The following is a 27,937-nucleotide window of genomic DNA, read 5'->3' on the forward strand; positions in this document are numbered from 1 at the left end:
AATTACATCCATCTGCATAAACTAATAAAATATAAATTATCATTTCCAGTAGTTCTGAAGATATATTAATTCATATATTGATATATTAAGCATACTGAACAATATAATTCAGTTCTTATTCTTCATCCCACGGTACATTAGAAAATAAGAGTTTTACACATAATGCATGCTGAAATTGCAGATGTCCCACGCTATAGCAATGCCAGCCTGAACTCCTGGGGAATTCCATGCTATCTGCATGCTACATTGCCTTTTGAAGGCGTCTGTTTTCTCAATTGATGATATTGCACTGCTTTTTTTTTTTTTTTTTTTGGCAAGGGTTTTTCGGTGGAGTGACATGATGTGAAATAGAATAACCTGATGAAATATAATAAGTTAATAATAGTGTTGTACACAGAGCACCTTTCATCATGACAGATCCCAAAGAGTTTTACAGACTACATATAAAAATCATTCTTCACCCACCACTGAAATGTAGTCACTGCTGGAGAAGACTAGGGTAAACCATACCATGCCAGGAATAACAGCTTTTTGAGGAAGGGAAGTTAAGAAAAATGGTTTCATTGGAAACAATAATGGGAATATTTAGGGAGGCCAGATCTAATTATTAGCATTTGTATTTGGTCAACGTGATTAAAAGATTTCTTGTAAATATATGAATCAGCAATAGGGATATAAGTATTTCATTTTCATTTCTCATGACTTTGTTTTGCCTTTTCTCAGAAACAGTACTTAAAGCAGCAAGGGCAAACAAAAAGAAGAAAGAAAGAAAGTTACCAATTTAAGGGCTTTTAGTGACTAAAAGCCCTCTTCAAAAATGCTCACATTTTCTCCTAAACTACTGGACAATCTTAACTCTTCCATCTGATGCAATTCAATCAAAAAGGCATTATGTCCAGGTTAAATTTTACCACATCCAAATCTGAGTCAGGGTGTCATTCAGTGCAATAGAAAAGCTGGCAGTGGCAAAACTAGTGTTATATTTGGTTTCAATGGTATGTGTATATATGTGGGTGTTGATACTGTAAATATCAAAGCAAATGCATTTACAGCACAGAATTAGCACCCTTGATCTCAAAAGTACAATTAAGTTGTCATAAGTCATCTGAGCCATAGTAATTGACTGTGTATGTTCTCCTTTACTAGTTGCAAACTCATTGGAAATAGATTAAAGTTTTGTTTTGTTTTGTTTTGCTTTTCCCTTGTAAATTGTCTATTTGCTGTGGGTTAACAGCACTCCCCATAAGAGGCTCATTTGATACAATGGGCACTTTGAAGCCTGATCATATACTCTTGCTGCAAAGCATTACTGTAAAATGAAAAGGGCCATCTGAGAATAGTTAGGGAGAGATAGATGGATCATAGCATCCTCAGTTTATTGATACATAATTCAGCATGGAAGTCCATGAAAATTATTCCTATGACATTGTATTTAGGGTATATCTAGCCAGATATAAGAAAGGAACTTCTTTGTTGCTTCTTGAAAACTTGGAAAATTAATGTACATTGACTCGGAAGTGAGTAAGCACATGAGTAGAGCATTCACTAACTGGAGGGTTATAAAAAAAGGGTAACAGTTAATGGCAATAGGTCAAGCTGCTGGTGAATTATTAATGCATTGTCATAGGGATTAGTCTCATTGCATGTCAATATTGATTCACTAGAAGAGGATATTAAAACTACAGCAATTAAGATTGCAGATGACAGAAAGCAGGGAGGTGAAGTAAACATGCAGGAAGTAAAAATGCAGGAAGCCAGGAGTAATAATAAAGTCCACAAGGAGAGGTGAGGAATATGGGTTGGGTGTATTAAACTCTGATTTAGCCTGATTTAAAAATAAAATAAAATAAAATAAAATAAAATAAAATAAAATAAAATAAAATAAAATAAAATAAAATAAATAAAATAAAATAAAATAACATAAAATAACATAAAATAAAATAAAATCTAGAATGTCTGGAAATTAGCAAAATGAAAGGTAACAGCAATGGACAGCAGATTGGATATGTGTAATTTGATCTAGTGCCTAGATAAAAGCCTAGATAAAAACTGTGTTTCAGGTCTACACACTCTGAGGAGAACAAACGGCAGAAAGGGGCAGAAAAGGCAGAATTACAAGTCAGGCTTAAAAAACAACTCTATCTGAAGCTCTTACAAGGAAAGTAGACTGTGCTGGGTAATAGCCATCTAGCATGCTCGACTTTGATCTGATCCAAAAAGTGAAACATGTAACTCCTGTGGATTTTTTGACCATTGGTACAAGGAAAGTCTACTGTCCCTTCCTTCCATGAGGCCACCCCTGAATTTTTACCTCACTGATATTACGAAAGTTAGCAACACATTATGATTGTAAACCTATTCCCAGTATCATTCATTCTCCAGCTCCTTCCAATCTTCCATTATAGGAAAAAACCCTATAGACTCTTATAAATAAATAAACAAATAAACAAATAAATAAATCGATCAATCTTTTTCACAGAATTTTTGCCAACTCAACAGAATTTCTCAGCTTGAAAAACTCCCAGCAAAGACTGCACTGGGGGTGAGAATGAAGTAATTAAGGATTTAGTTTATGATCAGGAAGGCTGCAATTCATACCCTACTCAAGCCCAGATCACCTATTTGATCACAGCATTGTTCTGGCTCTTATTCCTCATCCCTAAAATGGATTTAATAGTCCCTCACTACATCACAGTGGTCTTGTAAGAATAAATATGCTACAGATGGTAAAGTATTCAGATATTAGCATCCTGAGGGCCAGAGGAAATCAGAAGTTATATCCATGTATCTGTCATTGGAATCATTTGAAATTGAATGGACAAAGCTTTTAGAGAACATGCTAGAGACAATTGCTTAATTTACAGCACATATTAAATTCAACGAATTTAATTTCCATTATGCTTATGAATTGTCCATGAGTGGTTTAGGAACACAAGAATTCCCACCCCACCAGGAGGACAGTTTAATGGAAGGCAGGCATTGTGGCACTGCAGCCAGGGAGTGGAGCAGTGCACAGCTTCCTCCAGCTCCCGCTTCTGAGCCTCTCCCCAGCGTACACTAGACTAACTTGCATCTTTAGTGTTTTGCACATACATTTACTTCAGCTGCTTGCATATAAATATTTCAATCCAAAATATCATTTCCTGAAATTTCTTTTTCCTTTCCTTTCCTTTCCTTTCCTTTCCTTTCCTTTCCTTTCCTTTCCTTTCCTTTCCTTTCCTTTCCTTTCCTTTCCTTTCCTTTCCTTTCCTTTCCTTTCCTTTCCTTTCCTTTCCTTTCCTTTCCTTTCCTTTCCTTTCCTTTCCTTTCCTTTCCTTTCCTTTCCTTTCCTTTCCTTTCCTTTCCTTTCCTTTCCTTTCCTTTCCTTTCCTTTCCTTTCCTTCCCTTCCCTTCCCTTCCCTTCCCTTCCCTTCCCTTCCCTTCCCTTCCCTTCCCTTCCCTTCCCTTCCCTTCCCTTCCCTTCCCTTCCCTTCCCTTCCCTTCCCTTCCCTTCCCTTCCCTTCCCTTCCCTTCCCTTCCCTTCCCTTCCCTTCCCTTCCCTTCCCTTCCCTTCCCTTCCCCTTCCCCTTCCCCTTCCCCTTCCCCTTCCCCTTCCCCTTCCCCTTCCCCTTCCCCTTCCCCTTCCCCTTCCCCTTCCCCTTCCCCTTCCCCTTCCCCTTCCCCTTCCCCTTCCCCTTCCCCTTCCCCTTCCCCTTCCCCTTCCCCTTCCCCTTCCCCTTCCCCTTCCCCTTCCCCTTCCCCTTCCCCTTCCCCTTCCCCTTCCCCTTCCCCTTCCCCTTCCCCTTCCCCTTCCCCTTCCCCTTCCCCTTCCCCTTCCCCTTCCCCTTCCCCTTCCCCTTCCCCTTCCCCTTCCCCTTCCCCTTCCCCTTCCCCTTCCCCTTCCCCTTCCCCTTCCCCTTCCCCTTCCCCTTCCCCTTCCCCTTCCCCTTCCCCTTCCCCTTCCCCTCTTTTTTTTTTTTATTTTATTTTTTTTATTACTTCAAGATTTTTGGAAATCTAGTTACTGGGGAATTATAGATCCCAGTGAGGATGATGGGATGATTGTTTTTGTTTTTGTTTTTGTTTTTGTTTGGTTTATTTTCAGAAAAGAAACCCAAATGAGGCCATTACCATCAAGCTGTTACAAATGTGGATGGATTTAATGAATATGTCATCCGTCAGTGAGAAGCGTCTCACCGTCAGCCAGCCCACCTTATGCATTTAGCAGTGAAGCATTGCGTGTGGTAATGCTTGTATGTATGCTAGCTAGTACATTTATAAACTTGACCTATTTTCTGAGACTGGACAGGATCTGTGTTTGAGTAGATTTGGGGCTTGGTGCAAATATTTACAAATATTTACAAACACAGTTTTGCTTTTTACCAGAGAATCATACATCTGCATTTCTAAGCCAGAGGTTTCTTTTTCAGTAATAGGCTTCCTATCTTTTCAACACTCTGATTTGACCAAAAGGCTTTTTTTTTTTCTTTTCTTGAATAAAACTGTTTTCTTTAAATCAGCTTTTCATCAGGAAAAGACTCACTCATGCTCATGATCACTTTCTTCTTAAACAAAACTGCTATTTGACCTTACCAACACATTAATTGTCATTAACTTTTTAATTCATACATCAAGCTTTGAGATCATTATCTTCTTACTGAGCAGCTAAGATGTGGAAGCAAAGACAGTCAGAATATGTGACACTCCTCCAGGGCACAAAGAAATCATCAGCTGAAGACAGATTAAAATACTGTTTCCTTGTCTGGTATTTAGATACTTTTCCTCTGATAACTTATTGTCCTGTTTCTCATTGTGCTTATAAAATACAACATTTCTTACAGCACTTGAGTTTTGAACCGCTGTTTTTAGAGGGACCTAACAACAACAGCAACAGTGCCCAAACCCTCCTGGGTTTTATGAAGAGCTGAAAGAGAGATAAACCATATGCCAAGGGAAAGGGGACATCATTTTGATCTTCTGTAAGGTGAAGTTGTCCAAACAGATCACTAGTAGGTAGCTAACAAAGCTTTTCCAGCTTACTGGAGAAGAATAGCATAGAACAGTTCACTTGGAAGGGACCTACAAAGATCCTACAAAGGATTCCACCTGCCGGACTTCTTCAGGGATAACCAAAATGTAAAGCATGTTGGTGAGGGCATTTTACGAATGCCTCCTGAACACAGATAGGCATGGGGCATCAACCACCTCTCTAGGAAACCTATTCCAATGTTTGACCACCCTCGTGAAAACTATCACTACTGTTTCAAGACCACTATAAGTCTGCCTTGTTTTACAGAAATAATACCAAAATACCTCTCATCTAATTTGAATGCTGTTATTTTCTAGGAGAGATGGAGACATCCTCTGCAGATAGATATCTGCAAAACTGTATAATGTGGTATATAGTCCTTTTTTTCAGTCTTTACAAACAAACAAACAAAAACCAACCACCACCACCACCAACAACAAAAAACCACAGATCTTGCACATTAGCAAAAACTTTTAGGTCTTGGCTACTTTTTCCTATTAAATATGTCTTGGCACTTGCCTAGATTATGGAGTAATCGCTTGCACAACATCATTCTTTAAATAGGTCAGCCAAAACTCTATATCCAAATACACTCTAAGCATTGCTCAGATCTCACTTAGAATTTTACAGTTGGGTTCTGTCTCTCTAATGGTCTGAATCAAAACTGTGGATACATCCAAATACCCTGAAGCAAGGGTATTGCAAATGCAGATCCAGTCTGTCTGGCACAAGTCTTTCATTTTCAACTAAAGCTTCTTCTTTTTTTTCTTTTTCTTTTTCTTTTCCTTTTTTTTTTTTTCTTTTCTCTCCTTCAGTTAAAGCAAAATCACTTTGTGATTCCACAAAACCTAGAAGTGATTATTTTCCAGGAGGTGTGATATCCATATGTGAAAAAATGAGAAAGTGATTAACTTGCAATGCATCTTGAGTGAAACTGATGGAGAAGAGTAAAAACATGGAAATTCAGCACATATGTTTTGTAAAGAAAACCTATTGTCCTCTCTGGGAGGCTTTATTTCCTCAACTTTTTAGGCAATGCTTCTTTGGCCCATAAATCAATATGGAGGAGGTCCTGGTGCTCAAGCCTATGTTATTAGATACAGTTGCAGAAGGGCTATGTGTATAACATGATGGGCACCAAAGGTCTATAGCAGACCTCTCAGGAGATAACAGTAGTTATGACTACTTGAGGTAATCACATAATATACAATGCTTATTGTTTTACTTTGATATTTGGCTTTGTACCTTAAGAGCAGAGTCAGAACTCTAATTAATCCTAAAAATCGCAGTGATAAATTTTCCAGAGGATATGTGAACTGAGACTAGTTTTTCCATGGTTTCATAAAGTCTCACATTTACTTGATTTTGTTTTAAACTCTGTATTGTTGCCATAGACAAGAATAGGATAAGATCTCAGCATTAGTTATGTCTTGTCCTCCAGGATATAATTTTTCATAACTGTCTTTGACTGAAAGGAATTGGCTTTCCTTTGTAAGTCTATAAAATGTGAGGTGTGCTCAGATGCCTAAGTGCATGCATTAACATTTATGTTAACCAAGGTCTAGTTTTGTGACTGAACTGTCTAGAACAGCATACCAGAGCTTGGTTTTGGCATACTGAAACCTGTCTTCTGGCCGCAGGTATTTATATTCCAGCACTTCCTATCATTAAGAAAAAAAATAATAACTTCATATTTACAAATTATTCTGCGAATAGTAAGGACAAAAGGAATTTGTAGATACTTTCTTCTTCTGTTGTTGTTGTCTAATCATGTCCCAAGCACCTTGATATGTTGTGACTGCACTGATACCTCACTCCATACTCTTTAGTGATACAGCTTTGGTGCCCCATTCATCTCACAAGTACAGCCCTTCACATTGCCTCATCTACACATTTTTCTCTACTTTGCCTCAACCCTTCCTTACCATTGTCACCTGCAGACTGGAATACATACATGAACTATAATGGCAGCTTTATTCTGTGAAGAGTAGTGCCAGAAAATAGAGAAAACATTATATGAAGTAGTTCGTACATCTCCTCTGCATAACTCTCAGCAATCTTCAGTGCTTTATCTTGCCCTTCATCATCTCTCCCTTTACCACTTGTGTGCCCACAAGAAGAAGAGTGTCTTGGACTAGGCTTGACCTCATTGCATAGGTGTCAGAGCCAGTGGTAGCATGTCTGTGCTGGGGCAATACCTGAAAGTCCCTTAGAGTTCCTGTGTTCTAAGTACTGTACACAAGTACTGCATAAAAGATGTCCTCACCCCAAGTAAGTTACTCTTTGTTAGCATGTGTTTTCTAATTTAGCCCAAGTACCAGAATTAGGACAGTCTGTACATGAGACCATGAGAAAGGAGATGGTCTTCCTAAAATTTTATGCTACAAAAACCAAAATCTGACCATAAGTTTTGCTTTTGCCTTTTTTTTTTAAGTCCTACTTGTTGTTGGCATGATTCATTTTTTGTTTTATAATGTTACCCAGATGTCCAAATCAGTGTCCAGCTGTGCTTAGCACCACAGAAACATATAAGATGATAGTGGCTTTCCTCTGCAGAACTTAAAATATAATTTAGAAGAAAGCATAACAAGGAAACATAGCAAGCAAACACAGGGACGTAAACAAGGTGACATGGGTTGCTGTAGGTTGGCAGTACTCACCAACAAACAGCGCTAAATCTTGCATAGGGACTTTTGATATAGGGAAGCCTCAATCAGTTGCCCATTGTGGTTATGTCATCAGCCAGTGTCTATCTCTTGCTGTCTTTGAGTGTGAAGCAAGGCCTGAAGCAGCACTTGGAGTTGCTAAGATAAATTTAGTAAATAAAGCCTTGCAGAGTGAAGGTGAAACATGTAGATTGGTTAGGCTGGGGTTTAGTTTTGTTTTGTTTCCCTTTTTTGCCCTAATGAAGGGACTGGAAATCCCTGGCAAGCTAATGTTGATGGGCTTGGGGAACAAAAGCTGTGGAAAAGTATTGAAAAGGAAAGGAAGGCTCCTTGGTGCAGCAATGAAGGGGAAAATCCCAGTTTAGACAGATGTTCAGCTGTCAATGATGGCACAGTGTAGAGAACATTGGAACTGACAGAATGAAGTTTAGGAAGGGGGATTCAAAGGGTTAGATTTTTTATTGTAATCCAAAAGGTTATATACCTTTATGTAACCCAGTAATAATTCCCCTTTGGATCTGAAACACCTAATATCCTATTTTCTACTGATAAAATACCAAGTAAAGTACCAAATTCATTATTTTATGAACAAAAGCATGTTTCTCAAACAGGCCACATAAGTCATTTCTGAGAATACTAGTTATATTTTCTAGACTATAGGGGAAAGTGGTGCTTTTCATTTAATTGACCATGTGGTGGCAGTACACGTTAGCAGCAATGCCTTGGTTTTGAGATGATATAATGTTATTCATGATATTTACATCTCAATTTTGTTCCTCTCAAGTGTATCAACTGCAGGACCCAAATCAGTACAATCTTCACTGCTAAAGGATGAATGCCTACTCTTAAAGCACAGTATAATACAAACAAGTACGTGGGACCTTCATATAACAAGAATAATTGGGATGACTTGTTTGCTTGCCTTTCACAGAACCTTACCTAGTATTTTCATGATACTATAAAGAAAACAGTTCACATTTTCTTCCAGATATTGTTTCTTCTAAGGGGCTGTGACATTTTCATAGGAATTCTGCACATCATGAAGTATTATCAATATGCCTGTAGTCCTTTGTTTACAGGTAAAAATAAAATGAAGGCAAATTAAACAAAGTTAACTTTAATGGAGTGCATACAAGGAAGGGATCCCATCTACATGGAAAAACCATAGAGAGGATTTCTGAAGGGATGCTCAGCTATCTGTGGTGACAGGCCTGTGTTACCACCCTCCTGTAAAACAAAGTACACTGGACTCAAAGGGAATAGTTTTATCTGGTACAGTTTAGAGAGACGCACAATATCCTGTTTTTAATGCAGCACAGGTGTTGGCAGATCAAGTTTCCAAGTCTCACTAAATCATATATATATATAGTCATGATATCAATTTTCTATTTCTTGTATTTGTGTACTAGATTAAATTGTTAAAACTAAGACATGGGAAGTGAAGAGGGGCCAGTTATGGTACTCATAGGGGTTGATAGTTGCTAATCTCTGTTTCAATCCAAGCAATATTTCATTTGACTGTTTATTTTCATTAAGATTCTTTTTGAACTTATTTATTGAGCTATGGTACTTCTTGGGTAGTGTTTCTGGCTGTGGACAAATACCATCTGCACTAAAGTAAACTTGTATATAAAAAAGCTCATTAGTACAAACTAAAACCAGAAAAGGATCATAGAAAGAGCCCAGGAAGGGAACCTACAACAGTAATGGCAGGATGGAAGGGCAGAAGGACATGGCGCTTCAGGACTTGTCTTACAGTATGGCTTCCAGTTAAACAACAAGTACTCAGCTTGTATTAATATTACTGTATGCTCTGGACCATGCTTCAACCACCCACAGATCATTCCTGGAAGCAAGATACTGCCTAATATCAGATATGGGGGAACCAAATCATGTATTACATATATATACAAATTGTATATACACAGAAATTGTCATATTTATCACATACACATATGAATATGAACAAATATTCATACATATATATGAATATATATATGTGTGAATAATTTTTTAAAAAATGAAATAGAAGGTCTGCATTTTCAAATCACTTTGTCTGAAGTTTAAAAAATGTAATCAGATATAGGATAGTTAACAGCCTCAACCTCACAGGTCTCTCTGTTTTCCCCATGCACTACAGGTGTGCACTTGTTTCCAGTAGCAGCTGATGCAGCTAAATGCTTGAATGGAGAACAAGCTGTTTAGCTTGTTCTTCCCTGGTTTGAAAGTATGGCTTCCTACATTTTATAGTGTTTGCATTTTCTCAGTGCAGAACATCCAATAAAAGCTCAGAACACCTCTCGGCAGTAGACAAGCATTGCTACTCCTCAGTTTTGACCTCTAGAAGTGAAACAACAAAGCCATTAAAAACATTGCAATGCCATGCAATGGCCAGAAATACAGAAATAGACACAGTCTTGAGGTGGAAGTCTACAGCTCTGAGTCATGTCATGAATATCTTTCTTGCCTTTGCAGCCTGTTTAATTATTGTACTGGGAACACCACTGCTTCAGTTCCGATTTCAGAAATCTGTTTAATGCATACCTTTTGCAGTAACAACACAGTTCTAAATAAAAAGTACTGTGTATTCTTGAAAGATGGTCAGTATTCTCTTTGAGATTTGGACATAGTTACCTTTATTAGCAGTACTTGCAGAGATTCAGTCCTACCTGCAAATCCTTATTCCTATCATTGGGAATACACAAGATATTGTAAATAAGAGAAGGCTGGGAATTTTCAGTGAAAATCTCAGCAGCAGAAGAGGAGAAGTTGCCACCCTCTTCTCACCCTCCAGCTGTTGCATTATCTCCTGAAATTAGAGGATTTCACTGGCTAAGGAAAGTTTCTTAAAGATTACAAATTTGAAAGTTAAAAGGAAGATAAAAAAAATGTAGCAGGCACTGATTTAATGAGCTATTGTTTGTAATAGATAGTGTCTGATTTCTTAACAAGTGGATAGTTCAGACAAAAGAGTGATTTGTGGTGTATACAGGGAGATCACCCTGGAAGATGAATAGTTATTGAACATTGACTTTAGGAAAGATGTGAGTTCCCTCAGTTCCTGTATGCCAGGACTTTGTCACATGAACTTGTTGACATAGAGTCATGTGTCACTTTGGCCACTCCATGGAGTAGTTCCTTGACCACCACACTCTCTAGTAAGTACAAACTAGTTTACTCCTACTGCCATTTAGGAGTGAATTTCCTGAAGAGCAGGCACAAGGACAGTTTTCACAAGTAGCTAACCCGTGTGGTAACCACAGCATGTTTGAAGTAACAAACTCATGCTCCAAGAACCAGAGACTGAAGAACAAATACAAGGTAAAAACTAACTGAAGACAACTCAGCTTGAGGTAAGCCACCTAATGTTAGAAGATATATATTTTCCTACAACCTACCAAAATGTGTGAAAATCCTGTGCTGGTGTGACCTCAAGTACTGTGAAAATTATATATATAAAAGTAACAACAGCAACAACAAATAGAACATCCAAAGGAGGGCTACAAAGCTGGTGAAGGGTCTGGAGGGCAAGATGTTTGAGGAGCAGCTGAGGCCCCTTGGTTTGTTCATCCCAGAGCAGAGCAGGCTGAGGGGAGGCCTCATGGCGGCCTGCAGCTCCCTCACGAGGGGAGCGGAGGGGCAGGCGCTGAGCTCTGCTCTCTGGGGACAGTGACAGGACCCGAGGGAACGGCATGGAGCTGGGACAGGGGAGGGTCAGGCTGGGGGTTAGGGAAAGGTTCTGCACCCAGAGGGTGGTCAGGCACTGGGACAGGCTCCCCAGGGCAGTTGTCACGGCACTGAGCTGCTGGAGCTCAAGAAGCATTTGGACAACACTCTCAGGCACATGGCCTGGTTTTTGGGTGGTCCTGTGCAGAGCCAGGAGTGGGACTTAGTGATCCTTGTGGGTCCCTTTGAGCTCAGAACATTCTATGATTCCATGAAATCTATAAGCTGCCTTGTCTTTGCTAAGATTTTGTACTGTGGTAGTCATAATGTTTGACAGATCAATTTTCCAAATCAAGAAGCACCCTATATCTGTTTTCCACATTTGCAGTGGTCTAAACCAAAGACATTAAATACAGCTTTTTACCCTTTTCATACAGTTGAAATAGTGAAGTGATCATAGTTTTTTGTGTGGTTGTAGTTGTTGTTGTTTTTAAAAAGGCGGGGCCAAGCCCTTATTTTCAAAATCTTGTGTCTGTCCATGAAAACTGGAACAACAGCATGTATCTACTATTTGCTGAAATGAGGTACAAGTATTTTTAGGTAACATAATATTTGGTGAAAGTGTAGAGAAACCACAAACTTTTAACTCGTAGAAATGCTGGTAAGCAAAAATACATTTTTTTCAGGAAAACCATGTCTTCTCACCTGTGATGGAACCATCTGGACTCACGTTTTTGCTTTTCCTTTCCTCATTGTTACAAGATTCTTTGGGATCAACACTATAAAGATTTATTCCTACCATTGTCCCAGCAGTGAAACCACGCTTTGGCTACTGCTATTTCTGCATTAAACAACTCCCATCACATTGCTTTGATATGTGGCTACATTGCTGTGATGAAAGAAGTGTTCTGATCAAATATCTGTGTTTTTTACCCCTACTCACCACCTACTGCTTCCTCACAATATGGTGTCAGCAGCATATTTCATGAGCACAGTGTATCCCACATGGCTCCAAGGAACGGGCAATACAAATCAGTATCTTCCTATACAGTAGGAGCATAATATTAGACAGAATCCAGAGAGTTCCAGATGCAAAATCCAGCACTCTGGGACACTGTATGTTTTTGTGACTCCAGTTCCCTTTGTGTCAAAAAAAATAAACAAATTAATCATATTCATCCTTCTGCCTTATTTTCAGACTTGAAAGATACGGCATGGCTGTGACATAGTATGCTCTGTGATGGTAGACAAACTCTGTGTGCATAAGATCATTCTATGTGAAAAAATGAACCTTTTGTATCTGCTACTGTCCTTCTTTTTGGCTATAGAGCTCCCTGTCTCTTAGTTTTTAAAAACAACATTAATGACTGAACTTAATGATCATTGATGGAATCAAGATATATCAGACAGATCTATCAGACAGATCTATCACAGGTAGCAGCATGGTCATGTAAGCTGTCCATAAAAGTACCTGCCAGATCATTTGTAGAACCAGTATCTCCAGTCATATTAGATTTGGGTGTTTTATTCAAGGAAAACCACAGCTGTTAAGAAAATTTATCCTAATTTTAATTATTGAAGACCTGGTTGCATCTCACTGAACCAAAAAAGAGCCCAAAGTAATCACTCTAGGTTGGACAACATGACCTTCAGAGGTTTTTTCCAACCTCAGACCTTCAGTGATAACACCAATGGACAAGAGCAGCATGCAGGCTTAGGTGTGGTATTAAGATCTGATTTTCTCTCCTTGGAGAGGGACCCACAGTTCATGCATGCAGAAGGATGGAAAAAGATGGTTGTGTGCCTCATTTTCAACCCAGGCAAGCAGTTATGTCCAGTCACCACTGGGAATATCACAATGCCACCTCCTTTATTTCTAGAAGTAAAAGAAATCCAGACACTAGGATCTTAATTTCTGCTATTGGCTTATTTTTCTGTAAAGTAGGATATTAGGCCTCAGTTCAGGAATGATACCATGGAGCAGAGCCAGAAAGTGCTCAGTATGGCCCCATCTTATAATTAATAATTAGTTATGATGCTCTTACTGGACCGTTGGCTTGACACCAAACAGAAAAGAGGGTTGTAATCTGATCTCTCCTTGTGCATGCTTTAACCAGTGTTTTTTTCCATATAGGACATTGAGTCTATCCGTCTGTTTACACCTTTATTTTGTAAGTACAAATATAAATAATTGACGTTCCCAAGCTGCCCCTTATTCAGTCACTCATAAGCCAGTTGATTTCTGATCCTACAACAGCACAAGCAACATAAAGAGAGGATCTGGAATAGAAGAGACTTGTTTCCAGTCAAGAGCCATGTACTTCTGTGACAGGGAAAAAATCACAAAATCATTCATTGTTTAGAAGATTTTGCCACCTCCACTGTAGAAGAAGTGGTCACACAGGCACAGCTATTCCTTCTGTAAAGGAAGTACCAAATTCATCTTTGCATGAATTTGTAATGTCAGAAAGAATTCAGTTCTGCACCAGCCAGTGGGAGCACCCGGAGAGGCCTGTGCATGCCTCCCCTTGGTGACACCACGGTAGAGCCATTGTGTTTTAAACAATGGGGAGGGTAAATGTAAATGAGGAGAGGAGGTAGGAGGACTGGCCTCTGAGGACAGAACCTCTGCTACCCTCCCTGAAAAGAAGGGAGGAAAGGGATAAATAGGAAAATGAAAGGAAAAAGAAATAGGTCAGAGACCAAGGGACTCATCCTGGAGACATGGCCTTGCTTACATTCTCCATCTTCCTGGCACATGGCAGGACAAGGGTAAGCAAAACTTGAGAGACTGAGAAAAGAAACTTTAGTGTGCCCATTCTCTAGGCTTGATCCATTTTAGAGAACCAACCTAGGTTTTCAAAACCTTCCAGACTTCAGAATTCCAAGTCAGTTGCCAATAAATTGCCCATGCAAATTTAGGTATCTTAGAGCAACAGCAAAAACCTAAGAGCAAGCTAAGCCAGGAGCTACCTTATGTCAGTTAACATACAGCTGCCAGAAGCCAGACAAAAATGAGACCCCAAGGATATCATGTGTCTTAGATCTTGCCCTTTACTCAGGGCTGCAAGAAATTGCTTTTATGTACTTGGTATGCACAGCCAGGACCCTCACTGGAAGGTATATGTCTCTAAAGAGCTAGGCAGGACTCATTTGTTTCTTTTAAAACATAGCCAGAACCTGTGCTGTGCCCTTCAAAACTAGTGAGAGTGCTCAAGGGAAACAGACTCGTTTCTTTCCTCATCTCAGAATGCTTTAATCCCTCTTTCTTTTCCCACTTTCCAGAAAATGGAGATTACCAAGAGGTTATCTAGGCCTAATGTGGGAAGTAGAAAAGGACTCCTCTCAGCCCCATGGGAAAACTGTGCTTCTGTGCAGAAAATGCTAAAGACTCACTAAGAGAGGCAGAGCATGACTGTATAGTCTAGTGGTTAGGCTGACAGTGAGGAAGCACAGTTCTGATGCCTGTTTCCATGACTGCTCCTGTATTTTATCTGTTTTATCTAAAATGCAGACTCTGTCTTGGGAGCAAAAAGCAGAACTCAGATCTTTTTCTGTAGAGCATAGCCACTTAACCATTAAAATCCTGAATCATGTCCATAAACCTTGAAGGCTTTTCAGTGAAGTGTTGTAGTGGTGAACAGTACTTCTGTCCAGAGTGTTGTGTAGCCTGGTGTCAGGACATTTCCCTCTAAAGGAGGATGTATAGTGCCGAGTCATCTCGTAAAGAAGAGGGAACTCAACTTGGATGCCCATGTCAAAGTGGGGTGATAGAGATATACAAACTGAGTAGCTTTGGATGAAAATGTAAAGTGAAAAAAGTCAAACATCTATTAACCCTACATGCCTCCAGGGTTGGGCAGGTATTTCCAATGTCGAGTTTTGAACTTAAGTGCCTGAATTCCACCTAGATCCCATATAAAGTGCTTAAGTCTTCTTTTGGAGCTGGCCCAAAGTCACGGTTAGATCTGAACACAATATTTACATTTAAACTCAGTGCTTTCTCACCTGAGTTTTGGGTGCAAAGTTCACTGAGTTCATGAACATAAGCCAACAATCAAGAAAGTTTGGCAAACACAAGCTGAGGTGGTTCAGAGAGCTGGGAATCTGGCAGACCTACAATGCTAGATTTCTACTGCTCGTACATCCTCAAAGCAAGAGTGATTATATTTATGACCCCAAACACCAACCTGAGCAGGGCTCAGTGTAGAGAGCTGGAAGGGAAGTGAAGGAGGGAACAAAGAGTCTGAACAGGTCATGGTGTGCCCGTAAATGCTATGACATTCAAGATGCTGCCCAAACTGCACAGGGAGCTGCACTTCAACAAACCTGCAAGCTGTTCATGAGCACAGTTTGCAATATCCTGGCATTTAGGCTGATTGCTTACAGGTGGTTAAGGAGACCCCAACATCCACTTTGAGAGCACCTTTGCTGAGGCTTGCATGATATTAGCCACTAAGGCACACAGTGCAGACAGGTGACAAATTGCACCTGCAGCTCTTACTTACATGTCTCTGTGCATTTACAAGGAAGCTGCATGGGAGAATGATAGGAAAGGTGGCTGGAAGGGCTCTCTAGGGATCACCCAATCTTGCCCCCCATCTGGAGCTTGAAATTGAGAGGTTCTTTTCAGTGCCTCACTCTGAATGTCTTTTCAGACCCCTTGAATGCTGACAGACTCAGAGATGTGGAGTACTGTTTGGGTTCTGTGCTGTGAAAACTAAATAAATGATTAAAAAATAAAAAATAAAGAGAGAGAGAGAAGAAGAGGGAAGTCAGGACAGAGCCTCTAGTTTCCAAAGGCATGTTGAGATTCCCAGGCAATCTCATAAAGACTGAAGTACGTGGAGCTTTTTTGCCCTTAACCTAAAGATGAATGACTTGTTTTAAAGACAGTAAAAATGCCATGTTGTGCAGGTGTCTGTATGTGTGGGTAGATTTCTCAGGAGGACTTCACGGACTATAGCCACACCAGTTGCACTCCTGGGAAGCAGCTGCACTCCTGCACAGCACTTTCTTTCCCCAGGTCCTCCTCCCTATCACTGTCCCATTCACCAGCAGACCTGTGCATGTGAAACTGGAGGTAATTAAACAAAATGTGTTCTGAGTAGAGCAGAGACTAATAAATGAGCAATAGACATACATGTATTTTAACACCAGAGGGCAATTAGAAAAGGAGTTGAAATGGGAATAATTAGATAATATACTTCTAAATGAATGGCAAATCATAGTTAATCCTGTTGACTGTTTATGATAAATAGAACAAATGGCTTGTCAAAGTACTGTTAGTTTTTCTATGGCTTGATAGATCAAGGTTAGTTACTGTTAGAACCACAACATTATGCTTTGTTTCCAACTGATGAAGGAATAAGATTGATTTGAAACATATGGTGAAAAATACTGCAGTTCTTTGTTTGCATCTGTTATACTTTTGCTTGTTAGTAATTGGTTCACAAGTTGCTTTTCTATTTTTTGCTGTATTTTTTTTTTAATATATTAAGTGAAAACAGAGACTTTTTAGCAGATGTACAAATGAGAGGATAAACATCTCAAAAAGCTTTGAAGCTGTGTTGTTTTTTTCCTCCAGTTTGTTTTGTATCTCTTGGACTACACACAGGATTTTCTGCTAGTGAGCATGGGAGTAAAGCCCTTTTATTGGGTCACCTGGACCTGGTGAGAAAAAGGTCTGTATCTGACATCCTGTGATAGCATTTTTCAGAGAAATGAGATTTGCAGAGAAACTATGGTATTTGAAACTTCTTCTATGGTATATTCAAATTTTTAAGGGGGTTAACTCTTAATGTATAAGAAAGGTTCTGAAATGAGTTTCTGAGTGTTTAGCTAGCTAAAGCCAAGGCACTCTCAAATGATTAATTCTTTTAAAATGCCTTCAAATTGCAAGCAACATAGCACTTAAAATTAATTCTTAAGGATGCAATGTCATGTATTCACGTTTTCACATCTTTATTCCCTTGTTAGAGCATGAAGAACAGCTAATCATAACCCTATGATCTGTGAGTGTATACCACAGCAAGCCTAAAAGCCAGTGGAAATTACAATGTGTGTGCTTCAGTACAATCAATTTTGTTTGTTATTTTAGTGGCATGATTCCTGTTTACAGCAATCAAGCCATCATGTCGCACAAAGTAAATCAATAGGGTGATAATGTAGCTGTTTACTATACTTACAGACTTGTCTGTGACCATGTCTAGGACATCCCATATCCTACAGTGCAATGTTCTTCAATTTTATTTCCCTTTGGATCAAGGTTGACATAACTCACAGGTACTAGGAAATCCCACCATGCTACAGAATTTAACTTTTATAAGAGATACATCTGGTACATATTTATAGTGAGCAGAATAAGGACTTGTTTCGATTATGCATGTGGATTAGCTCTTTGAAGAAAAAAAGTAGGTGTTACCTCATGCCCATATAAATCCAGTGGTAAAATGTGCCTAAAACTAAAACCCCCTTTACGTGCCTTTACTTGTAGATGCACATTAACATGTTTGAGGCACAGCTCTGAACAAGATACACAGACATATGTTGCTATGAATCTTGGAGAACGCACTGTGCTTTCATTTTTCAAGCTATGCAACAATTCCTGCCATAGATTTATGTTGTGCCAGAAAGGGACAATATATGGATATCCTGTGGGCATAGAACATATTTTCAATATATACCAAACACATATAGGCAGAGGAGCAAGTTACTATTGGGTAAATTAGGAAGTGAACTTTCAGTGTTTCAGCTGTTTGTGGCAGCATCCTGTGCCCACATTATTACCTACTGCATCTCACAGTGCACCCAGGGCATCCTGTCAATCTCTCATTGAGATATGAAAGCACTGAAAGCGTATCATTGAGCATCATCTCTGGTAGAGGACACTGCAGGGCAATACTGTCACACGGTCCACTGACACAGTGTGAATGCTTTGCTGCAAACTTACTCCAGCCTACTCTACAGCGGCCGGATCATTAGAGAAAAATTAGCAATCAAAATGGGTCAGCTAATTGGTTTTAAGAGTTTATGCATGTCCATTCCACAAGATGGAAATTGTAGACTGGGGATATACATCCCTTTTCTGGGAGGCATGGGAAGAGAAGGGAGGAGATGGAGCAAGAGGAGGAGGACCTGCTTCAGAAGAACATCCATGCAGAATACTCCTTCCTGGTTCAGCAAGACATCTAGTCAGTAATGGCATGGGTATAGACCCAGATTTGCGTAATTTTCAGGAGGGCTGTATGCTGTCACTTCATAAACCGTGTTTTGTCTGAAAGAAAGAAAAATGAAAAAGCAGGAAAAAAAATGAAATTTATGATTGCAAACTTTCTGCTTCCTTGTCTATCACTAAGTTACATTTTGCTTGCTGTATTCTCTTGAAATGTATTATAAGGGGTGAGATCTTGAGGCCTCCTCAGAGGGTACTCCTTGCAGTATGGGCTTTTTTGAAAGTCAGTGACACTGATTCTCTCTTCCTGAGTTTCTCCTATTTAAATGGTTTCTAGAGTACAGAGTTGCTGCCTCTGTAATGTGCCCATGGAAAGAAACCACAGTATGTCATGGTCTGCAAACTTTACATTCCCCAGAGCCTGCTAAGTTCGGCACTTCTCCCCCCATATTCCACAGACTTCCAAATCTTCCCTTGAGGGGAGCATTCTTTGGCAATTCCCTAAGTAAACCTTCCTTTGTGTCCTGGGATTTCTGTATCGCTTCCTTTGGTTTTGGTCTATGTGAGTAACTTGCAGTCCTGAGACTTCTGGCAGATGGAGGTCCATTGCTGCAGACTCCTGCAGGGTCTCTTTCAGGGTCTAGATCATACCAGGTAGCAACATTTTCTGTCAGTCCTTTGATAGCTTTTCTATAACATCTTTGCCTAATAAGCATTTGTAAAATCAGATTTGCGTGTTTAATAAAATGAATGCAACTTTTAAAGACAATTTGACATTTTATAGAATTCCATTTATTTGTGTCTCAGCTAGCCTTGTTAACGATGGCAAAGTTAGTAATGATGTTTGGCAATCAAAACGTGTTATGAAGTATTCAAACAATACAAGGTTAGTTAAGTTAAAGGAGATGTTGTGCAGAGCATTTCAAATTGAATTTGGATAGTGGCAAGCATCTGTGTGTTTGGAAATCTCTAAGTTTCTGCCTGAAGGGTAAATTGAAGCTTATATAAACAAGAACTTGTGATCTAATGTTTGGGCTTTTACTGACACAGACACAAAGACACACACAGATGCACACACATAAACCTCTATGGGAGGTTACAAAAGATACAAAAAAAAGAGAGGGAGAGGGAGAGAGAGGACGTAGAGGAAGAGATGAGACATGTTAGCTGTCTATTTAATGTTTTTCACTCATGTAATACAGTCTGGCAAGCCTTTTTCCACAGTTCCACCAAGCCAGACCTGTAAAAGCAATTATCTGTCATCATAACGTGAATCAAACTTGCAACTGCTGTGGTTCTGAGAAGCGTGACAAAGTTAATTGAAATTTAGGCATTGAATAGTTTTCACTTCCTGAGATAAGGTGTGTTTTCAGGGGAAGTTTGTTGCTATGTTGGCTTTGGTTAACTATTCTTAAGACTCTTGTTAAAGGATTTGTGTTATTTCTGTGGGTGGATCGTAGTCTCATCCAATTATGACTTCAGTAGAGCCAAACTTTGTGTCATATGCTTTACTAGCCCATACTGGTTTGCACATTCCTCTCACTTCACAAGAAGATATAAAAAAAAAAAAAAGAAAAAAAGAAAAAAAAATATCTCTCAAGCAATTACAAAAAGTACTTTGGAAGTATCAAATTTTACTGAAAGTTCAGTTCACTCCAAAAATATCATTTTGGTGGCTTATTGGCGTATTGTTTTAGTAGCTACAATAAAATTATTTGAAATGTCACAAAAAATATTAATTCTCAGCCCAGAAGCCAAATGTGAAATATTCTTAGGTTTTCTTGGCTAGTTATCTTCTAATCTGATTGTAGAGCAGCATGCATTTGCTTTCACCTGGTTTTACACTCTTTTTAAAATGATACCTGCAATAAAATGTCTTGCTGTTAACAATTGAAATCCTAAAGGCATTCATGGCATTGGTACTTGTGTGAGTAATATAAGAATATGGAAAGGAAACTGGAACTTTCTGAGTCCCTGGGGTATATTACTTGCCTGATTCTCTGATTCTCTTTTTAGCCCTATTTTGCTCTAATACTGTTCCACTGTCTTGCAGTGGAGTGGTTCCAGAGCATGATCTTGTAAGATGCTTGGTATCCTCAACCCTGACTGAAAGAGTACACAAGGAAATTGTGTCTTCTCTCCTGATGCCAAATCAGAAGAAATATAAAAAGTAAACAAAAAAAGCATTTGATTTTAGGAGATTTTCTTTTTATATAGACCTTATTGTTTTGATCATAGAATGATTCATAGAACGGTTTGGGTTGGAAGGGATGTTAAATTCCATCTAATTCCAACCTCCAGCCATGGGCAGGGACACCTCCCACCAGACCAGGTTGCTCAAAGCCCCATCCAGCCTGGCCTTGAACACCTCCAGAGATGGGGCATCCACAGCTTCTTTGGGCAACTTGTGTCAGTGCCTCACCACCCTCTGAGCAAAGGTTTTCCTCTTAAACTCTAATCTAAATCTCCCCTCTTTTAGTTTAAAGCCATTCCCCCTTGTTCTATCACTACAACCCCTGACAGAGTCCCTCCCCAGCTTTCCTGTAGGTCCCCTTTAGGTACTGGAAGGCTGCTGTAAGGTCTCCCCAGAGCCTTCTCTTCTCCAGGCTGAACAAACACAACTTCCTCAGTCTGTCTTCACAGGAGAGGTTCTCCAGCCCTCTGACCATCCTCATGGCCATCCTCTAAACTTGCTGCAACAGCTCCATGTCCTTCCTATGCTGGGGGCCTCAGAGCTGAACATAGATTTTGTTTTGATGTTGACCCTTGGTTCTTCCTTGTGGGGTCTTTTAATTTCTTTCTTAAAGCAATTTTTAGTCACTTTGAAGGAAGAAAAAAAAAAGTTCTTAAGAACTGATACAAGGTAACTAAAAAATATTTTGTGAAAGTATAATTACTATTTCAGTGAATGTTTCCAGGGAATGATATACCAATAATAGAGCTAGGATCTGTATTTACTAAAGACATTTTCAGATTTAAGCCCTAATAAAAAGAAGAGAAGGAAGTGTTAGTATTCCTCTCAATCTCCATGTAACATAAAAGTTCAAAATAGCATTAAACAATGTCCCTAAACCCTAGGGCCCCTGAACCTGTAGGCAGGGGCTGGAGAAGTGAAATCCCTCCCATGTTAAGTAAAAAGTAGATTTTAGACCACCTGATGAAACTGAAGAGGTACAAGTCTATGGGGCCTGATGCCGTGTATTCCAGGGTCCTAAAGGAACAGGCTGATGGAGTTGCCAAGCCTCTCTCCATCATATTTGAAAAGTCCTGGCAGTCAGGTGAATTCTTCATTGGCTAGAAAAGGGCAAACATCATTCCCATTTTTAAAAAGGGCAGAAACATAGACCCAGGTTACTACAGACCAGTGAGCCTCACCTCTGTGCCTGGGTAGATAATGGGAAAGATCCTCCTGGAAGCAGTGTCAAGGCACATGGAAGATGAGGTGCTCAGAGACAGCCTGCATGGCTTCACCAAGGGTCTGACCAGTCTGGAGGCCTTCTATGATAGAGTGACTGCATCAGTCAACAATGGAACACTGACTGATGTCTACCTAGCCTTCTGCAAGATCTTTGACGTGGTTCCACAATATCCTTATCTCTAAATTGGAGAGATATGGATTTGTAGAATGCGCTGTTCAGTGGATTAGGAATTGGGTGGATGGCTGCAGTCAGACAGTTGTGGTCAACAGCTCTATGTCCAGGTGGATGCCAGTGCCAAGTGGTGTCTGTCTTGGGGCCCCTGCAGTTTAATATCCTTATGAGTGACAGAGACACTGAGATCAAGTGCGCCCTCAGCAAATTTGCAGATGACACCAAGCTGAGTGGTTCAATCAATACACCAGAAGGAAGGGACGCCATCCAGAGGGACCTGGCCAAGCTGGAGAAGTGGGCCCACGTGAACCTAATGAGGTTCCACACATCCAAGTGCAAGGTGCTGCACCTGGGCCATGACAATCCCAGACACAAGCACAGACTGGGAGAACCCACTGAGAGCATCCCTGCAGAGAAGGACTTGGGGGTTCTGGTGGACAAAAATCTTGACACGAGCCAGCAGTGTGTGCCTGCAGCCCAGAGGTCCAACTGCGTCTTGGGCTGCGCCAACAGAGGGGTGGGCAGCAGGTGGAGGAAGGGGATTGTGCCCCTCTGCTCTGCCCTGGTGAGGCCCCACCTGGAGTGCTGCATCCTGGGCTGGGGCAACCAACACAGGAAGGATGTTGATCTGCTAGAACAGGTCCAGAGGAGGGCCACAAAGATGATCAAGGGGCTGGAGCACCTTTCCTATGAAGACAGGCTGAGGGAGCTGGGGATGTTCAGCCTGGAAAAAAAGAAGGCTCTGGGGAGATCTTATTGTGGCCTTTCTTTTACTCAATCAGATAATGACAGGATGAGGCGGAATGGCTTTAAACTAAAAGAGGGGAGATTTAGATTAGGTATTAGGAGGAAATTCTTTACTCGGAGGCTGGTGAGGCACTGGAACAAGTTGCTCAGAGAAGCTGTGGATGCCCCATCCCTGGAGGTGCTCAAGGCCAGGCTGGATGGGGCTTTGAGCAACCTTGTCTGGTGGGAGGTGTCCCTGCCCATGGAAGGGGGGTGGAACTGGGTGAACTTTAAGGTCCCTTCTGATGTAAGCTGTTCTATGAGTCTCTGAAGTCAGAGTTACAGGGTATTTCCTCTCAAAAATACTAAGCTGCTTTATGGCAGCGTCCTGCAGCTCCCATTTCATCTTCTCTCTAACCTCAGCATTCCCCAAATATCTTTTAAGCAAAAAATAAACTAAGAGTGAGTATGCAAGTGAGGGTCACACCAGATACTAGTCTAGAAATTCTGGGCAGTTGTGAGGCTCTCCAGGACTACTTAAGACCTGATACCACTACCTGAGATTTAAATTTGTTGTGACTCTAATGAGAGTCCAGACTGATGCCATAGAAGGCAATCCAGCTTTTAAGAACAGCAAAAGGGTTTAAACTGTACAGAACAGGCTTCCATGACCTAATAATTTAACAACAATATTTCTGTACTTCTTTTTTTTTTTTTTCCAATTGTAGAGGAACTACTCAGACTTACTGGGTATCTGGGGCTAATGCACAGACCTGATCTTCCTGATACTGAGCCTGAGCCTGGGAAACCTGTGGAATTGCACTTGAGGAAAAGTAAAGCCCAGCATCTGAGCAGGTACCATGGGACTGAATCAGCAAAGGAGGAGCATGCAGCTAACCCTGCAATGGTTGCATTCTCCTTCCCCACTGCTCTGCTAAACACAGTTATTTGATTATAATGATTATAATTCAATCTACCATAATGCAATGGAAATTTCCCAGGACAGACATTTTTTGCTAGAAATAGGCTAAATGAATCTTTTTGGAAGTGTTATTTCCCTGTAAACTGGTCATATTGTCCTCTTTCGTGCTTTTGGTACAAGCTCTAATTTGGGATGTGCTTTCCATTTTTTTCCCATGCTCTCTACCCTCTCCACGCTGCTGCATTTTTGAACACTGAAGTACATGCATTGTTTAAGTATTACATTTCTCCTACCTGGCCTGCAGCCATGCCCCCTTAGGCAATGAGCTCACTGGATCTCATAAACCATGGCAGGGTTAGGCCAGGTCAGTGTCTACTGGAGAGCATCTCCAAGGAGAAGCTGGGTGCTGTGGGAATCGTGGGTGCAGCTCAGTAGGTGGCACTCTTTCCTTTGGGTCTGCTCTGAAACACTGCTGGATTCACTCTTGCCATCCAAGTTCAACCCAACCCTACAGTATCACAGGTCCATGAGCACAGGGGTGAGTATCCTCTTGCATTCTCAGGGTTGGTGTCATTGCTATCCCATTGTTGGATGCTGGTGTTCCCCTTTCACACCTCTCACCAGCCTCATAAAGCATCTGAGCAGGATGGAGGTGGGGAGAAGAAACAAAGCTTGTCCACACCCTGAGGAAGCTTTCCCATTGGGATATCAGGACCACGTGGGAGCTGAGAGGTGCAAAGCCAAGTTTAAATGCGCTCTAAGTATTGGGATGCAACTACCCCAAATCTCACCAAAGCATGTAGGCTTCCAGCCCCCTTTGTAGCTCTTTGATGAGTTGCTCTGAATCATCTACTTCTCTGTTTTGTCTTGCAAATACTTAAGGCTCTCTGACTCCTATAGACACTGAGAATATAGCCAATGTCCAAAAATCATATATTAGTATTTTTCCCAAAAAAAAAAAAAAAAAAAAAAAAAAAAGGGCTCCCCAACCCAGTAGTTTCTCAGCTTTTTTGCTCTGGAGACCATTTGCATGAGAAGAAAAAAAAAAATCACCCTCTGAAGCATTCAGTTCTTTTCCCCAAGATCTGTCAAATATGGCGTAGCTCCCAAAACATTTAATTCCCCAGACCACCTGGGAGAGTCCCACAAACCACTGGTGGTCCATAGACCACAGTCTGAGTGCCGCTGTGTTAGGCTACTGCTTAAAGGAAAGGAAATTAAACACAGAAAGCTGTTAAAATGACATTGCATGTGAGTCATGGCTCCACATTAAGTAATGTTCTTACAGAGCACTTGTCTTGTCCCCCTGGATGAAAGCTCCCCACCTTCTGTCTCTAGTCTCTACCCCTTAGTAATAAATATCATGTTTTATTATTACAGGAATGAAAGAAATGCTAATGCTTTGTCTGAGAAACAATGAAGTGTTAGAAATAGAAATATAATGAGAGGTGTACGACTGAATACAGCACTCATATTTCTGCTACTGACATGCAATGAATTCTTTAAATTTCCATTGAAGCCCGTTTAAATGAAATTTGCCAAAGAACACTTCTTTTTCACATTCGCCCTCTCCAAAGTGCACCCTAGTGCAACCAGACTCTGTCTTTGTTCACTTAATATTGGGCTGTAACAAGCTTGCTTCAGACCTGCCTGCTGACTGGTGGGGTCATGTAGAGAAAGAGTCTAGCGGCCAGAATTTCACGCAGTTCCATGTCTGATTTTTAAGCCATTTTTAATGAGCTAATTTTTATGATTGCAGACTCACTCAGGCTTTAAAAAAGTAGATTTAGATAGGTGGAAAGGCTGTCGTGCGGCAATTGGCCCATTACTACTGCAGTCTATTATTCATCTTTCACCATCAGATTACAAATATTTCTCCCTCAAACCTTTAAATCCCAGCTCTGAAAATGCTTGACACAGAACTCAACCCTCAAGATGACCAGAAAAGATGACTTTATTTGGTGCCCACCCACTTCCAGGTGTTGCACCCAACACACCCTGCTAGTTTGCAGAGCTGTTGGTGAGAGGACAGCGTCTCCATCCAGATGTCTCAGGTCCATCCCTGCCTGTTGACATGCACAGAGTGAGCAGAGCTCCAGACTTGGCTGATTCCTTTGGAGAAGCAATGGGGCTGAGGTGTGGATCTGTCATACTTGGGACCTTCTCCCAGCACTGGGTGGGGAGACCTTGTGCAACATGTGGCCAAGGGGAAGGGTCAGAACGATAACTGTCTGCCAGCAGGGATATGAAAAGTGTCAAAAATATGGTTTGTGATGTGCACAGGATTACTGTCAGCCCTTTGAAGTGGTAAAGCCCAAACCCTACATTTTCAGCTCAGTGCCTTCTCCCTAAGGCTGTTGGTTACCCTCTCTCCATAATGCACTGGAGGCGCGGATAGACAAGAAAGGGCTGCCAAGCCCTGCTGCATGAGGCACGGGGAGCTTGGCAGGCTGGCAGGCAGCTGTCTGTGCTATTGCAGCAGTGGGGCAATGATCCCTGCCCTTCCTGCCCCAGGGCTGGGATCTTGGCAGCTGTCTGCCAACAGAAAGGCGAGATTTCTAACTCTTGTGTTTCCAGGTGTCGTCACATGAGCTGCTGGTTCTGTGTTTTTATTTTGTGAGAGCCCAATTTGCTTCACTCCTATTCTTTATAAAGGAAAAGGTGCTTTTAAAGCATTTCTCAGCAACTAAACTGTATTCACAAAATTTCTGCACGGCCTGGCAGCATAAACATGGAAAGAAAGAGAGGGATGATACAAGTAGGACTCTCCAGGTGAGCTCCCATCAGGAAAGGCTGAAACCTGAATGGTCCAGCTGGTTTCCTTCCAGCAAAGGTTACACAACACCCAGTTGATCTCAGGCTGGAGACCACCAACACAGCTCCTTGGTGATATGTGTACAAAGAGCTGAGTCTGAGGAATTTAAGGGAATTTGCAGGAGCATGTTGGCCACTTCTGAATTTCAGTAGTGATGTTCTGAGTGTGGATGGCTGATACATGGTATCAACCATCAATGAAAACACATTGCATTAACAAAAATAGTAGTAACAGGAATAATTAATGGTAGTAATAGTAAGAAACAGGAGCAGCAGTTTGGACCAGGTGATTTCCAGAGGTCCCTTTCCAGCTCAACCGTTCTGTGATTCCAGGATTCTGTGGTTCCGTGATTTTTTATTTTTTTGGGGGGGATTCTCTGTATGTCAATATGCAGATATGGAAAATTTCACTGTGCCTCCAGCAAACTGATCAGGACATACCCTAATCCAACATTGATTCTAGAACATTTATGATAGTAATGAGTGCACATTTTCTTTGGTTACTTTTAGCATATTTTCATATTAGTGTGATATAAATGAAATGTTGAACTGGTGTTCATTGCCAGATACTTTACTATTCACACATGGATAAAAAAGTTCAGAAAGTAATTAATCATACATTTGTAAATTGTACTTTGATTAGGCATTTGAGGCATCTTGATAATGCTAGAAGTAGCAAGTAAAAAATTATGAACAAAGCATTGGCAAACCACATCCAGAGCTTCTGGCATAAAGAATGGAATTTATGTCCCTATCAGGTGGGGCAAAGTAAGCACAGTCTGGTGGAACACTTTGTTCCCATGAGCTTGGCTTCTAAATTTGGTTGGCCTCCATATGGGACATCAGCATTACACCAGGTGAGGTACCTGAGGGAGGACATCTGTGAAGGACAGATCCAGCCAGAACTGCAGAGAATCCAGAGAGCAGCCACATGCAGCTACCACTGCTGTGATTCAATCCAAAGATGAGGCTGAACAGATGAGTGTAGAGACCCACAAGACAGTCCAGGAACTTTGTACATCTCTCTGTCATCCAGTGACCTGTGCAAAGCAAGAGCAGGAGAAGCTCCTGTTTGGAATTTGAGGTCTGGCAACTTTTATATCCATATGGACTTTACAGAATGCCAGAATTTGGGCAATGGCCGGGGTCTGGGGAAAGCCAAGTATCCCAGAACACCAGGAGTTGAGATCCAGAACAAAAATGTTATGCTAATTGGAGGCATCATAGTATAAGCAGAAACATGAATAAATTATTCTGGAGCTTGAGAATAGGTTACAAAGTGCATATGGATATAGCCCACAGCAAAATTATTCAATAGATACTTAGCACTTACTAAGTTAGTTCTGTCATCTCCCCCATCTTAGTACATGA

The 27,937-nt window shown here is 40.7% G+C and overlaps 1 long non-coding RNA gene across 1 annotated transcript in view; it reads right to left on the reverse strand.

Moving 5' to 3' along the window:
- LOC110354079 (uncharacterized) overlaps window positions 1-27,937 on the reverse strand; it is an 80,531-nt gene that overhangs the window by 14,364 nt on the left and 38,230 nt on the right. The window contains exon 2 of the long non-coding RNA XR_002405535.4: window positions 18,478-18,616. This is a non-coding gene — a long non-coding RNA (uncharacterized lncRNA). The remainder of the gene's footprint in view (window positions 1-18,477; window positions 18,617-27,937) is intronic.

Source organism: Anas platyrhynchos, chromosome Z (assembly GCF_047663525.1).
Source record: "Anas platyrhynchos isolate ZD024472 breed Pekin duck chromosome Z, IASCAAS_PekinDuck_T2T, whole genome shotgun sequence".
NCBI lineage: Eukaryota > Metazoa > Chordata > Aves > Anseriformes > Anatidae > Anas > Anas platyrhynchos.